Here is a 17,346-nt window from a genome sequence, read left to right as displayed (position 1 = left end):
GAGCAGAATCTAGCCATGTGGTCATGAGTTCCAATACCTTGTCCAGATGCCTGGTTGCTGCATGACTGTTGTAAACATTGGATTAATATTTCTAACCTTTTCATACAACATATGAAATGGCAGGGAGTTTGACTGTGTGGAGCTTTCAGACTGTACCGTTTCAAAAAATATCGATGTATATAAGATTGATTCCAACGTTAATGTTGGTTAATGCGAAAGATGGCATTCTGTCATAATTATAACCTGACAATAAATAAATGCCTTGTTTCTTTGGAAAAGGAGTTCGGCTGTGTAAACTTGAATTTTATGAACTTTATTTTCATTATTCTAAATTTTAGTCCGCCAGTTAAGTCTCTGGGATCATTTTTGGTGCTAGATTTCCTGGTATTTTGTAAGGTAGGCTTAATGTGTTGAAATTCATGATCCCCATTTTAAGCAAAATGAAATGAAGACCAACCTTTATTACAACATGCAAGCACATTGGCTTTATTGTGCAGCTTGACGCATGGATGCACAAATATATCACTTCAGTTTGTATCCTCTTTAATTGGAATAGCTTAACAATACAATTTTACCATTGGACTTCACAGTACTTCACTCTTTGTTCTTGAGGAATTTAATCTACACAGCGAGATCACAACGTGTCTCAGGATTTTCCTTAGGATGATGGCACTTTTATTACCAGCTATGCTTACAAATCTCAGTAAATACTTGATGTATGATCTTACGGTCTTATAGAAGTTGGAGACACCAAAAGCTGACTGAATGTGTGCTTTGCATGTTTTCATGTTGATTCTCCATTCCACTCCCATTGTAACCTGTCTGCCTGTGTCTCCTGCATTGTTGAGGCTGAGCAGAGGTGCTGTTTTTCAAGCCGTATCTCCCCTAAGGGTATATTGCAATCTTCTGAACTATATATAAAGTTCAACAATTTCAGGTAGTTTACTTTGCATCAGAACTGCAAGTCATCCATTTGTAACCTCAGCTCTTTTTAACCAAAATTTCCTGACTGGTCATTTCCTATTGCTCTGCAATGCACACTATTTGCATATTTCTTAGCTTGTCCTCCCTCTCTCATTGACCTATTAACCAGATGGCTTCATCAACAACTTTTACCCAGCAACTCTTGTCCTTTGCATTCTTTCCCCACTGCAGGGTGAAAAGTTAACTGTTTGCTCTCATTCTCAGTTCTGACAGAGGGACTCTTTTCCTTACCACTGAGTATATCAGAAATTTCTCTCCAGATTCCTGGATCTGCAGTTTCTTTGGTATTGGTGGTGTTGGTAGTAGTCATAGACAGATCATTTTCACAAGATAGCTTACTGAGGGGCTCATGCACTTCATTCTGCATGGTCATTAAATTCATGTCTGAAGTTTTTTATGCTTTGTAATTGCAATTGCTGTCGTGAGATTGAGGATGGAATTAGATTTGTATTTCAAGGAATATGACCATTTTTCTGGAATCCACAGAACAAGTTTACTAATAATTTCTAGGAAAAGTTGATATTTTTCTCATATAATTAAATATCTGTTGGTTTTCACATTTCTGTGTAATTTACCTGTTCTAGAATTTCACCCTCCCAACATCATTGATCAGTGAGTCCCACAAACAGAATGCATGTAAAGTCTTGCTAATATTAAAAACAAAACAAAGATATATCACACATGGTTTTATTATAAATGTAAGGCAAAACAGCTGCAAGTTGTAGAAGTGCTGTATGTGGTTCTGGAGCATCAGAGGTTATTAATAGTACTTTTGTTTAAAATAATAATTGTTACATGAAGGCAGCTTCTGTGGTGACCAAATGCAATGTGCACTTTCCAATAAATAGTGCAATGATATGTTTGCTTCAAATTGATTTTTTTAAATCAAGGTTAAGTAATTTTTTCAGTGTGTTGAATGGGTTTTGTGTATCTGAATAAGGACAAACTACTGCTGTTCCTCAGTAATGATCAATCACACAAAACAAGTAATTTTTGTCTCTTGTCCTTTAAATTTTGGTATGTAACATTTTTAATGAAGATATTTTAATTAATGGACTTAAGACTTTGAAAATTGCAAAACCAATTAAGATCAACATTAAGGATACAATTCTTAAAAATCAAATTTAAAATATGCAGAGAGTGGTGGCCAGTGCTATCATGTTTGCTGGGGCAGCAGGCTGAGGGTAGCAGACACCAACAGAATCAACAAACTCATTCGTAAGGCCAGTGATGATGTGGGGGTGGAACTGTGTGATGGTGGTGTCTGAAAAGAGGATGCTGTCCAAGTTGCATGCCATCTTGGACAATGACTCCCATCCACTCCATAATGTACTGGTTAGGCACAGGAGTACATTCAGCCAGAGTCTCATTCCACTGAGATGTAACACTGTGCATCATAGGAAGTCATTCCTGCCTGTGGCCATCAAACTTTACAACTCCTCCCTCAGAGTGTCAGACACCCTGAGCCAATAGGCTGGTCCTGGACTTGTTTCCATTTGACATGATTAACTTATTATTATTTAATTATTTGTGGTTTTATATTGCTATATTTCTACACTATTCTTGGTGCGGCTGTAACAAAACCCAATTTCCCTCGAGATCAATAAAGTACATCTGCCTGTTTGCTCAGCAGGTCAGGCAGTATCCGTGGAAACGAACAATCAACATTTCGGGCCAAGACCCTTTGTCAGGACTGTACGTGTTGCTTTGACCCCAACATCTACAGTGTGCTTTCTGTTTGCCTGTTGCTGATTTGTACTCATTGCAGATCTGTCATCTTCGTGCCCGTTGCTGAGGTTTTACTAAGCTGAGGCTTGGGTTTCTGTTTGCAGTGGTGCATGATCACAGGAATTTTCCCCATCTGACTTCATGCTGTGAGGTTCTTGCATTCCTGCTGAAAACCCCCAAAGTGCTAAAGCAGAGAACCCCACCTATTACAGTTGAATAACTAAGTAACAGGGAATTTCCACAGGTATTCTGATGTAGCAGAAGATTAGGTAGTTTGGGCAAAGCATTTCCCTGGAGTTTTTGATCTGCTAAATTTAGTGGAAAGTTTGCTCTGAGTTGCTGCAAAACAAATGCCTTTATTTATGATATTCTGAGATTAATAAATGGATTTTTGGAAGTCATGAGATTTTCATGTAATCAAGGATTCTCCCAATAACTATACTTGCTGTAATGCAGATTCTGTTTGTGGATTAATTTACAAGACCGTAAGACATAGGGGCAGAATTAGGCCATCTGGTCCATCGAGTCTACACCACCACTCAATCATGGCTGATCCTTTTTTTCTATCTCCTTCTTAACCCCAGTTCCTGGCCTTCTCCCCTTAACCTTTGCCATGTCCAATCAAGAACTTATCAATCTCTGTCTTAAATATGCCCAATGACCTGGCCTTCACAGCTGCATGTGGCAACAAATTCCACAAATTCACCACCCTTTGAACAAATTTTTCCACAGCTATTTTGAAAGGACACCCCTCTACCCTGTGGCTATGCCCTCTTGTCCTAGACTCTCCCACTGTATAACAATTACAGCACGGAAACAGGCCATCTATGCCCTTCTAGTTGGTGCCGAATACTTTCACCTAGTCCCACCTACCTGCAATTAGCCCATAGCCCTCCATTCCTTTCCTGTCCATATACCTATCCAATTTTTTTTAAATGCCACAGTCGAACCTGCCTCTACCACTTCTACCAGAAGCTGGTTCCACGCAGACCACGTGAATCGTTCCACCATGGGGAAACATCATTTCCATGTCTGCCGTCTAGGCCTTTCAACATTCGAAAGTTTTCAATGAGATTCCCCCCACCCCTCATCCTTCTGAATTCCTGCAAGTACAGGCCCAAAGCCATCAAACATTCCTTGTATAAAAATCCTTTCATTCTGGGAATCATCCTTGTGAACCTCCTCTGGACTTCTCCAATGCCAGCATATCTTTTCTCAGATGAGGGACCCAAACGGTTCACAATAAAAGGTTAGGTCTCCCTAGTGTCTTTTAAAGCCACAGCATCACCTCTTTGCTCCAGACATCTTGAAATGAATGCTAACATGGCATTTGCCTTCCTCACCACCGACTCAACCTGCAAGTTAACCTTCAGAATGTTCCACACAAGGACTCCCAAGACCCTCTGCACTCAGATTCCTGGATTTTCTCCCAGTTTAGAAAATACTCCACACATTTGTTTCTACTACCAAACTTTGTGACCATGCACTTTCCAACATTCTGTTTAATTTACCACTCTCTTACCTATTCTCCTACTCTGTCAACATCCTTCTGTATTCCTACCTATTCCCTCAACACTATCTGCCCCTCTACCAATCTTCATATCACCTGCAAACTTGACAACAAAGCCATCTATTCCATCATCTAAACCATTTATATACAGCATAAAAAGAAATGGTCCCTACACCGACTCTTGCAGAATACCACTGGTCACAGGCAGCCAGCCAAAAAAGGATCTTTTTCTTCCCACTCGCTGCCTCCTACCAGTCAATGCTCTGTGTTATAACTTTCCTATAATAGTATGGGCTCTTAACTTTGTAGGCAGCCTCATGTGTGGCACCTTGTTCTAAAAGTCCAGATATACAACATTCACTACATCTCCTTTATCTATCCTACTTATAATCTCAAAGAATTCCAACAGGTTCGTCAGGCAGGATTTTCTCTGAAGGAAATCATGCTGACTTTCTACTATTTTGTCCTGTGTCATCAAGTATTCCATCACCTCATCCTTAACAATTGACTCCAACATCTTCCCAACCACTGAGGTCAGGCTAACCAGTCTATAATTTCCTTTCTGCTGCCTTTCCCCTTTCTTAAAGAATGGAGTAACATTTGCAATTTTCCAGTCCTCTGGCACAATGCCAGAGTCCAATGATTTTGAAAGATCATTTTTAATTTCATCACAATCTCTAATGCTACGTCTTTCAGAACCCTGGGATGCAGTTCCTCTGGTCCGGGTGACTCATGTACCTTTAGGTCTGTCAGCTTTTTCAGCACCTCCTCTCTTGTAACAGTAACTGTACCCACTTCTCTTCCTTCACACACTACAACATCAGTCATACTGCTCGTGTCCTCCACAGTGAAAACTGACACAAAATACTCATTTAGTTCATCAGCCATCTCCTTGTCCCCATTATTTCTCCTGCCTTGTTTTCTAGCAGTCCTATATCCACTCTCATTTCTTTTATTTTTAACATAACTTGTAAAAACTTTTATTATCCCTTTGCTATTATAGTATTTGCAAGCTTGCTTTCATATTTCATTTTTTCCCTTCTAATGATTTCTTTAGATGCTCTCTGTAGGTTTTTAAATGCTTCCCAATCCTCTATCTTCCCACTAATTTTTTGCTTTGTTGTATGCCCTTTCTTTTGCTTTTACAGTAGCTTTGGTTTCCCTTGTCAGCCACGGTTGTACTATTTTACCATTTGAGTATTTCTTCATTTTTTGGAATACACATGTCCTGCACCTTCCTTCTTTTTTAGCAGAAGTGCACACGATTGCTACTCTGCTGACATCCCTGCCGGCAGCTTCTTCCAATTTACTTTGACCATCTCCTCTCTCATACACTGTAATTTCCTTTACTCCACTGAAATACTGTTACATCAGACTTTACTTTCTCCCTATCAAATTTCAAATTGAACACAATCATATTGTGATCACTGGTTGCTAAGGGTTCTTTCACCTTAAGCTCCCTAATTGCCTCCGGTTCATTACATAACACCCAATCCAGTAAAGCTGATCTCCTGGTAGGCAGAATGACAAGATCATCCACCTTATTTCTTGTACTACTCATATTTAGATACAACACCTTGTGTTCTGTACTTGCTGTCCTTTCTGACTCTGCATCCCTAATGATTTGATACTCAGCCTGTTGGCTGCAACTAAGTCCCATTATCTGCCTGCCCTTCCTGACAATCTGATTGCAGCCTATCCTTACTTTTTTTTTTAACCATCTGTCCTTTCCAGAGCTCCTTCATTCCAGTTCCCACTCCCCTGCCAAGTTAGGTTAAACCCTCCCCAACAACTCTAACAAAACTGCCTGTGAGAATATTGGTCCCCCTCGGATTCAGGTGCAACCCATAACTTTTGAACAGGTCATACCTCCCCCAGAAGTGATCCCAATTATCCAAGAACCTGAAGCCCTACCCCCTGAACCAGCTTCTCAGCCACACATTTATCTGCTAAATCATCCTGTTTCTACCCTCACTGGCGCAAGGCAAAGGCAGCAATCCAGAAATCACTACCTGGGAGGTCCTGCTTCTCAGCTTTCTACCTAGCTCTCTAAATTCTCTTTTCAGGATCTCTTTGCTTTTCCTTCCTATGTCATTGGTACCAATATGTACCAAGACATCTGACTGCTCCCCCTCCCTCTGCAAGATGTTGTGGATGCGATCTGAGACGTGCCTGACCCTGGCACCTGGGAGGCAACATACTAACCGCGTGTCCTACTGACGTCCACAGAATCTCCTGTCTGTTCCCCTCACTATTGAGTCCCCTATCACTACCACTCCCTTCTTCTCTCTCTTTCCCTTCTGTACCACGGACCCATGCTCAGTGCCTGTAACCCAGTCGCTGTGGCATTCCCCCGGGAGGTCCTCCCCCACAAAAGTATACTTGTTCTTGAGGGGAATGGACACAGGGTTCTCTGCTCTAACTGCCTATTTCCATTTCTCCTACGAGCCACCCAGCTACTTGCTTCCTTCAACTTCAGGTGACTACTTCCCTGTAACTTTGAACAATTATCTCCTCACTCTCCCGTACAAGCCGAAAGTCACCCAATTGCTGCTGTCTGTCCCTAATGCGGCCTCCAAGGAGCTGCATCTGGATGCACTTCACGCAGATGTAGTTCCCCGGGGAGACTCTGGGTCTCCAAGTTCTCCAACATCTGGCGCGAAGAGCACACCACAGCCAGTTAAATGTTATGGTAAGAGAGGGAGAGAAAAAAACAAAAAGAACACCTTAACAGATGCTTTACACAGAGCCAGCGCCTATTCTGAGCTGAAGCTTGGTTTGAGCCAAAGCCTGTCGCTTCTACTCTCGCCACTGGCCTACTCCAAACAATGGTGGCTCCGCTTATCACTTCTGTACTTTTATTTAGTTTGTAGAGCTCTGTTGACACTGCTGATAGGCCACGGACAATGGACGAACAATCTTGAAGCTCCCTTTTTAAATAACCACTGCCAACCTGAGAGAAATCCCTCTTGGTAGAGCTCTGTTGATGCTGCTGATAGGTCATGTGCTGTTCATTTTTAATCTTAAAAGATGACTGGATGTGGAACAATACAGCACAGGAACAGTTCCTTCAGCCTATGCTGTCTGCACTCAGCATGAAGCTAAATTAATCTGTTCTACTTGCATATGACCAGTGGCGTATCTAAAATATAACAGGTATGGCACGTGCCCTGGGCACCACTTGAAGGGGAGGTGCCACTGAGCAGTTTCTATTAAAGTCAGACAAGCCATCCTCAGATAGTGAAAGAAGAATTTTATTCAGATGTATGATCTGTCTTTGATTATCATGGGTGAGAAGCACTAGGATGGCCTTACTTCAGAGCATTGTGTAAGAAGACCATGAAATGTTTCTTCACGCAGAAGGAAAGTGGAGCTGAAGGACAGAAGAGACAAATGTTGGAGGTGGAGGAATCCAAGAAGTCGAGCAAGTTCTTAATGCCATTTTTGAAAAGTCCAGAACAAGTAGTACAACACGTTCCATGGAGTCGCCTGCACCTGCTGCAAGTTTGTTAGAATCTGAAGGTGGATCAAGTACAAATGCGTCACAAGCTGAGGAGGAAGTCACGCCAGATAAATCCAAGTATGACGAGAGTGAGGCTGCCACAGAGAATGTGGACATGACAGGAGGGGAAGATGACGACGATGGTGGTGGTGATGATGTTGAGTTTATTGACGAGATTTTACCTGATGAGATTGAACCTGACGACATTGAACCTTGTGAACTGGATGGTGTCAAAGAGCCTGGAACTGTCATACCAGAAGTGATTGAACTGTATAACATTGGACTTCTGAAGTTCGACAGGAAACGGGAAAAGCAATTCTGCCTGATGAGTTGAGAACAGAAATAATAAAGCTGGCTTCGAAGTATTTCCAGAACAGTGAGGGGCCTTTCGTAGCAACAAATAACAATTCAATGAACAAAACTTAGTTCAAGAGGAAATTGGTAAATGGTCGTGGTGAGGAAGTGACTCGCTTATAGTTGGTCTATTCCCCTTCTAAAAATTCTGCATTTTGCATCAACAAAGGAGTTATTGATACGGCATTTCAGTCACAGATTGAGAAGGAAAAGCAGAAGTGGCATGACATCTTGACGAGAATCCTTCACTGCATAAAATTCCTTGCAATTCAGAACCTGGCTTTGTGAGGACACAGGGAGTCACTTCAGCTAGACGATGACTCCAATGTGGGCAAATACATTGGATTACTGAAACTACTGGCCATCTTTGACCTTGTGATAAAAGAACACCTCACGTATTTGGAAAGTCATCCTGGATCCATGTCTTATCTTTCACCGGGTGTCCAGAATGAATTCATCCACATGATGGCATCCACTGTTCACCAGAGTTTACTGAGAAGCATTTGTAAAGCCAAGTACTATGGTCTCATGTTCGACTCAACTCCTGATCAGGCACACCTTGAGCAGATGTCAGAAGTAGTGAGGTATGTGGAAGTTCATTTTGAGAGGAAGATAGTCTGTGTTAGAGAGTCCTTCCTTGGTTTTATCCAGATTAGCAAGAAGGATGCTGAGAGATTGGTTGAAGACATCTTGAAACAGCTAGAGAAAGACAAAATGGAGTTACAAGATTGTCGGTGTCAGTGCTATGACAACGCTGCTGTGATGGCTGGACACAGAAGTGGTGCTCATCAAAGAATAAATGAGAAAAACAACCTGGCAGGGTTTGTGAATTGCGACAATCACTCACTCAACTTGGTGGGTGTACGTGCAGCCAAGCAGAATACAATGATGGTCACGATTTTGGAACCATCAAAGCTCTCTACATGTTTTTATCTCATTCAACACAGTGCTGGGAAAAACTCAAAAACGCCATACCTGTGGATGTTAAGTCGGAGGCCGAAACCAGGTGGAGTGCAAGGACAGAAGCAGTAAAGCTCGTCAACAAGTACCTTGAGATAATTCAAGTTCTCTAGGACACGATGGACAATGAAAACAAGACCAGTGAAACAACACAAGGCAGCTGTACAACCACTTGTTGAGTTACGATTTTCTGATTTTGCTAGGATTTTGGAACGAAGTACTCATTCGTAATGACTGTATTCAAAAGAGGCTGCAGGGTCCTAGCATGAACTTCCACGATGATGCCCTGGATTTGAAAGCCCTCCGAGATAATTTTTATGATGAAAGAGAAGTGTTGGTCAGTGAGTCACTCACAGGAGGAGTCGTTCTCTGCCAAGAATGGAATATTGAAGTTGAAAGATGTCAGAGATGAAAGAAGCGAATGACTGATGAGAACTTGAGAGACACTGGGTTAAATGGAAAGAGTCATGAAGGGAATACTCAACCGTCTTCACAGAGAAATGGATGTAAGTTTCACTCATTTGCACGACACTGACGCCAATGTCCTTCTCAATGTCGAGGGACTGTGGTACAGCGTTGACAGCAATGACCTAAAGAAGTGTGTGAAAATTTGGGCAAGTTGTACAGCTCTGATGTTGATGGACAACAGCTATATGAAGAAATTTTGGATTGCAGAATGTTGCTATCAAGGCGGGTCAACATGAAAATATCAAGACCTGAAGAGCTTCTTGAATTTATTGTTCGGTATGGAGATGAGAGCATCTTCCCTAATCTTCCGATTGCTATTCACATAATGCTAACCATCACAGTTTCCATCACCAGCTGTGAGAGATCATTCAGCAAGTTAAAACTAATACTTTCTATCTGAGAGCCTCCATGGGTCAAGGCAGAGTCTGTGATCTTGCTCTGCTGAATGTAGGAAGAGAAGAAACTGAAAAAATTTACTTTGATCACATCATAGACTAATTTGCATCAGTGAAAGTAAGGAAGGTGCAGTTATAATTTTCATGTAGTGCCATAATTTGTTAATTAAATAATTAATGAGCTTGACTTGTATTTTTGATCTGATATTATGGTAAAGTTAGCTAAAAGATGGGTGTCAGATGTCCCTAATTAGCACAGGTTCTTCCAAATGGGAGTAAATCCTATCCCTGAGAATCCTCTCTAATAGATTTCCTACCTCCACATGAGGTCCATTGGCCTATAATTTCCTAGATTATCACAATTTACTTGCCTCCTTCAATAACCTATGACAGATTCTATCAAATCCTGGGGAATAGAAGAGTTATAGAAGATGCAACATTGTCCGTTCATCTATCATGATGTAAAAGCCTCTTCTTGTGCATCCAGTGTTGGTCATATCTATTTTTATTCTTTTTTTCTTTAATTGGACTATTTAGGGTTTTTTTGCTTTATGGCTACCTGTGAGCAAGGAAATCTGAAGATTGTATAATATATACATTCTTTGATAATAAATGAACCTTGAATATAATAATCAACAAATTTGTAAGCAATTTCAGCATGGAAAACCAATTGTTAATTACGGTATGAAAATCTGAGTCCTAACTTTTCTCTTTATTAATTTCCAGCATAGATTTATTTTGTAATTGTTCATGCAACACACTTATATCTACTTTAATCATGGATCTGTTATTTATAAACTAAGTAATGCCTGCAGAATGGGAGATCACTGAGTGAGTAGGAGACAGATCCTTGTAGACTTTATGTGCCAGTTTTAAAAAGCAAGCTGGGCCTGTCAGGACTTGTCTGTGGAGTGTGAGATTGGGTTATTAGTAATTTAGCAAGGGCCAATAAAAAGAAAGCAGGTGTAAGCAGAATGGCCATTGATACACAAAACTGCATAAAGAAAAAACTACATCCGAAATTCAGACCAATCCACATGTGCCACGCAGTAGGATGCACCCCTCAGTGAAGCTGAAACTGAGCAACTCAGGTCAAAGATGGGTCAGATTCTATGGGTGGCGAGGCAGAGCAGATCTGACATCATGTTTGATGCCTACAACTTGGCATACTGCACAAAAAAAAAGTGCCGCAGTGCAAACTACATGAGACAAACAAGGTAGTGTGCAGAATTCAATCAGAAAAAGTAGTCTTGAAGTTTCAACACTTGGGAGGTGATGGCTCAATAAGGCTCATTGTCTTCAGTGATGCCTCAGTTGGAAATCTCCCCAAAGGAGGTACTCAAGGGGAACATTTTATTTTACTGATGGGAGGAGAAGGAAGATTTTCACCTCTCTGTTGGCAATCAAAAAGGATCCAGAGAGTTGTACTTAGCACACTGGCAGGAGAAACTCTTGCAATGTCTGAATGTATTGTCAGTGCCATTTATCTGGCCACACCCTATTCTGAGCATGCCCATGGTAACTCAATGAAGAGCGCTGTACAAATTTGTGTCACAACTACTCTCTGGTTGATGTCATCAAATCCACCAAGTCAGTTACAAGGAAGAGGCTTTGTCTAGAGATAGACAGCAACAAGCACAGAAAATTCATCATGTGCTGTGGTCAACTACAAAGGAACAACTAGCTGACTGTCTCTCAAAGAAGGGAGTGTCTGCTCTTGTGCTGCTGAAGGCGCTTAGTGAAGGCATTTGTTACCTTACGAATTGTATCAACATCAAGGGTTAGAATTAATCCCCATATCCTAAAGGACATTTGAGTTGATGTAGTTTTTTACTTTTTAGTACTCTGAAGGCACAAAGTGAGGGTATAGGGTATCTTGGGAAATTTATTAGGTGTAACAACTGGAGGTAAAAGTAATACATCTAAATCAATAGTCATTTTTTTCATATACATAAAAAGGATGGGAGATTGTTGAGTTCTGTGCATTTGGGCATTTGCACTTTCCCTGTTATGTGAGTGCATGAGGGGAGTTTGGGGGAGGAAAGATGGATAAGAAAATGGCAGTCTAGTGTACTAAATATGAAGGGAGAAAGTGAAGTTATTAAAACAAAAGAAAACCTTGTCATTGTTGTTTGATTGTTAACTAGTACCCCTCAGCCATCAGGCTTCTGAAACAGAAATGATAAAATCACTCAATTTCACTTGTCCACTCACTGAGATATTCCCAGAGTCTATGGACTCACTTTCAAGGACTTTTCATCTCATGTCTTTATTATTTATTGCTTATTTATCTATTATTATTTGTAGTAGTATTTCCTTTATTTTATTTCTTTTTGTATTTACACAGTCTATTTTCTTCTGCACTCTGCTTGTCTGCCCTGTTTGTGTAGTCTTTCATTGATTTTACTAAGGTCATTGAATTTATTGAATATGCCTGCAAGAAAATTGAATCTCAGGGTTATATATGATGACATATAGGTACTTTGATAATAAATTTACTTTGAACTTTATACAAAGTTCATGACTATATACTTCCCCACTCAATATACCATCTACCACTTCTTTGCCCATTCTCGCAATCTGTCCAAATCATCAGGAATCTTTGTTTCCTCAACATTACCTGTCCCTCCACCTATCCTCATATCGTCTGCAAACCTATCCACAAAGCCATCAATCCTGTCATCTAAATCATTGACATATAACATAAAACGAAGCAGTTCCAATACCAACCCGTGTGGAACACCACGAGTCACTGGCAGAATAGAATCAGAATAGGTTCCGTTTATTCTGATTCTGTGCTGCCTCCAAGTTAGCCAATCTTCTATTCATGCTAGGAACCTTCCTGTAATACCATGGGCTCTTATCTTGTTAGGCAGCCTCATGTGCAGCACCTTATCAAAGGCCTTCTGAAAATCCAAGTAGACAACATCTACTGATTCTAATTTGTCTATCCTGCCTGTTATTCCCTCAAAGAATTCCAACAGATTTGCCAGGTAAGATTTCCCCTTGAGGAAACCATGCTGACTTTGGTCTACTTTATCATGTGCCTCCAAGTATCTTAAAACCTCATCCTTAATCATAGACTCTGACACCTTCCCATCCACTGAAATCAAGCTAACTGACCTATAATTTCCTTTCTTCTGACTCGCTCACTTGTGTGTGTGTGTGAGACATTTGCAATTTTCCAGTCCTTTGGAACCATTCTAAAATATAGTGGTTCCTGAAAGATCATTACTAATGCCTCCGTATCTCTTCAGCTTCCTCTTTCAGAACCCTGGGATATAGTCCATCTGGTCCAGGTGATTTATCTACCTTCAGATCTTTGAGTTTCCCAAGCACCTTCTCTTTAGTAATAACAACTACACTCACTTTTGGCCCTAACACTCTCGAAATTCTGGCATACACAATGAAGACTGGTGCAAAATGCTTAATATGTTCATCAGCCATTTCTTTGTCCTCCATTACTGCCTACAGCTGGTCCAGGAGCATAGTAGTAGCAGGCCACAGCCCAAGTTCAGTGCAGAGATGAATAAAACATGGCAAGGATCGAGCTGAACACTGCCTTGTCCCTCACCTGCAGCCCCAACACCATGATATGTTCAACCTGGCTCAGAGCTTAAATTGACCAAACATTGGCTTGTTCCTCTCTCTCTGACCTGGGCCCTGCCGCTTCGATACACTTTTGGGCCAGGGCCCCATGATTTAGCCTGTACAATCTGGCCCGGTGCTTAAATCGGACAAACATGGGCTTGGAACCGGGTCCTGCCACTTCAACTCGATCTGCCTTGGCTCGCCTCAGATCTGCTGCTTTGAGTCACCTCCAAGTCCAGTCTAGCAATGGCCAAGCATTGGCTCGTTCCTCGCTCTCGAGTCCAGGCCCACAGTCTCAATTCGACCCGTATTCACCATGCCACAACCATCCTGAACCTTCGAGACCAGTTTACAGCACAAAAATGCCAGGCAGTTCAAAAGCTCAGATCAGAAAGGGAAGTTACAGGCTATTGATTGCAGTGATCGTCGCACAGGAAAAGTGTGATTAATAAGTAGTGAGTAGATTTGTTTGCTGCCAGTAAGGCACCATCTTAAACCAGAAAGTAGGCTCTCTCTTGGGATCCAGCACCAACCTACCTGCATATTGAAATTCCCCATGACTATCATAATGTTGCCCTTAACACATGCCTTTTCTATTTCCTGTTGTAATTTGTATCCTACATCCTGGCTACTATTCAGAGGCCTGTAGATAAGTCCCGTCAGGATCTTTTTACTCTTGCAGTTTCTCAACTCTACTCTCAAAAATTTTACATCTTCTGATCCTATGTCACCTCTTTCTAAGGATTTGACTTCATTTTTCACTATAAAGCCACCTGCCTGTCCTTTTGATACAAGGTGTATCCTTGGATGTTAAGCTCCCAACAATAACCTTCTTTCAGCCATGCCTCAGTGATGCCCCTGACATCATACCTGCAAATCTCTAACTGTGCTACTTTATTCCATATACTGCTTGCATTTATATATAACACCTTCAGTCCTGTATTCTTCACTCTTTTCGATTTTGCCCTCATGTTACACTTAAGATCATCTCATTGACTGCAAGTTCTGATGTTTTAGTAAAGGTAGTGAGGGAGGTGAAAGACATAGGTGAGTTGCATTACTAATCAGGGGCAATATCACAGAGGGGACATAATGGTGGGCTTATTCACTGTATGAGTAGAACTCAAAAAATAGGAAGGGTGCAATTACTTTGATGGGATTGTAACTACAGACCCCTCCCTGCCACCCCACAATAGAAACAGGACATTGAGGAACAGATATGCAGGCAGATTAAGGAAAGGTGTAAAAACAATGGGGTTGTTGTCAGGGGAGCTTCAACTTTCCTAAAATAAACTTGGACCTTCTGAGTGCAAGGGGTTTTGATGGGGCAGAATTTGTTAGGGTTTCTTAAATCAATATGTAGGTAGTCCAACAAGATGAAGGGTTGTACTGGACCCGGTGGTGTGTAATAAGCTTGATCAGCTGACTGACCTGTCAGTGCATGAACAGTTATGGAACAGTGACCTAAACTCCATTAGTTTTATGACAGCTATGGATAACGATGTGTATGGACCTTGCAGGTGACTATTAAATTGGAGCAGGAGCAAATTACAAGAGTGTTAGGCAGGAACTAGGGAATTAGGCAGGAATAGGGAGCAGCTGTTTTTGTGCATCCACCTTTGACATGTAGAGGGGTTTTAAAGACAGCTGCAAAGAGTACAGGACAGGTATGCTCCAGTAAGATGGAAGGACAATGATGGAAAGGTAAGAAAACCTTGGAATTTGACAAAAGTGATGAATTTAGTCAAAAAGAAAAAGGAAAAGTATGTAACACCTAGGAAGCTAGAATCAAACAGAGCCTTTGAGAATTATAAAGAAGCCAGAACAGCAATCAAGAAAGGAATTAGGAAAGCCCTTGGCAAGTAGCATTAAAGAGAAACCCAAGGCATTCTATACATACAGTACTTTAAGCACAAGAGAATAATTAGGGAGAGGGTAGGACCATTCTGCACAGTGCAGGTCCTGAGATGTTAGATTGCGTTGCAGGAGAGGGAGAGTTCAGAAGAAGTGAGGTGTGTGGTGGGGGTGGCGGAACAGTTGGTTCTGTGCACCACAGTTCCTGAGGAAGTGTTCTCAAGGGCCAATAAAAAGTTAGGTTTATGTGGAGCAGCCATTGTGTGAGTGGGCTAGTGTTAGAGTGGGGATTTGGCTCATTGAGGAGAGGCAAAGCTGTATGGAGGTCTTTTGTTTAAATTTTCTTTCCTCCTTATTGCACCATTAGAGCAATGTTGGTACAGGTAGGATAGTGGAATGCTCCTCTTGTAAGAACTGGGAAGGCAGGGAATCCTTCAGTGTCACTGACGATTACATCTGCAAGAAGTGCATCCAGTTGCGGCTTCTTTCAGACCATGCTGAGGAGATGGAGCTGGAGCTGGATGAACACTGGAGCATTTGGGAGGCTGAGGGGTTGATCAACAATACATATAGGGAGGTAGTTACACCCAAGGTGTAGGACACATGTAACTGGGTGACTGTCATGAGAAAGGAGATAGGCAGCCAGTGCAGAGAACCCCTGTGGCCATTCCCCTCAACAGCAGGAATACTGCTTTAGATACTGTGGGGGGGGGGGGGGGGAAGGTAAATGAGAATGCCGAGGAAAGCCACAGCAGTCAGCCCTCTGGCACTGAGTGGCTCAGAAGGGAAGAGGTGAGCTGTGGGGGATTTATTTGTTAGGGGAACAGGCAGTAGGTTCCATGGAGGAGAAAGAGATTCCCTAACGGTATGTTGCCACCCAGGCGCCAGGGTCAGGGACATCTCGAATCAAGTTCTCAACATCTTTGAGCAGGAGGGTGATCAGCCGAAGGTTGTGATCCACATTGTTACCGAATGACACAGGAAGAGTGATGAGGTCCTGCAAAGTGAGCTCAGTGAGTTGGGTGCCAAGTTTAAAACACAGGACCGTCAGGTTTGTGATCACAGGATTACTACCCATGCCACATGATAGTGAGGCAAGAGGTAGGAAATTCGTACAGTTTAACACATGGCCAATGAGTGGGTGCAAGAGGCTTCAGATGGATCCTTGGGCTCTCTCCCAGGGAAGGTGGGACCTCTACAGTGAGGATAGATTGCACTTTAGCCAGAGGAGGACTAATATCCTTGTGGGAAAGTTTTCTAATGCTGCATGTACTGCAGAAGGGGGTGGTTTCTATTTAAGTTAGAGTTGCAGGTGTATGGGAACCAGAGTGCCAGAGCAGATAGTGGACTGGTTGTCAGGAACGGTGTTAAGCCCACATCCAAAATCAGGAATCAAAAGGTTGAGCATGTTGAGTTGTGTATATTTCACTGCAGGGAGTACTGTAGGAAAGGCGGATGAGCTTAGGGCATGGATCAACACATGACCTCACAGCCAATAGTGTGGCTTGGTTGCAGTAGGGGCAGGACTGGCAGCTCAGTGTTCTGGGGTTCCATTGTTTTAGATGTGACAGAGTGGGAGAGATTAAAGGGGGAGGGGGCATTACTATTTAGGGAAGTGTCATGGTAGTGCTCAGACAGGACAGAATGAAGAGCTCATCGGGTGGGGAGGAGACTACCCCTCATCAGCGATGTGGATAATTGAGTCAACATGGTGCCCCAGGAGTGGCTGGAAATGTATAGACTGTAAAGGAACTTTGGTAAAGGAATGAGAGCTTATTGTTAATAATTTTATTTTATTGTAAATAAGTCTTTAATCTTTGTCTAAAGTTTTAGAGACAATGAATGTTTTATTGTAAACATCTTTAATTTGAATAGGAACAGAGAGTCAACACATAATTTATTGTAAATAACTTCTATTGTGTAAGGACTCAGATTTAACAATTTTTTTTTCTACGTAAATAACTTTATTTTGTAATATTTCTGAATAAAGTATTTTTGGG

Source organism: Hypanus sabinus, chromosome 4, assembly GCF_030144855.1.
Source record: "Hypanus sabinus isolate sHypSab1 chromosome 4, sHypSab1.hap1, whole genome shotgun sequence".
NCBI lineage: Eukaryota > Metazoa > Chordata > Chondrichthyes > Myliobatiformes > Dasyatidae > Hypanus > Hypanus sabinus.
The sequence above is the reverse complement of the archived record's forward strand: the minus strand, read 5'-3'. Positions refer to the sequence as shown.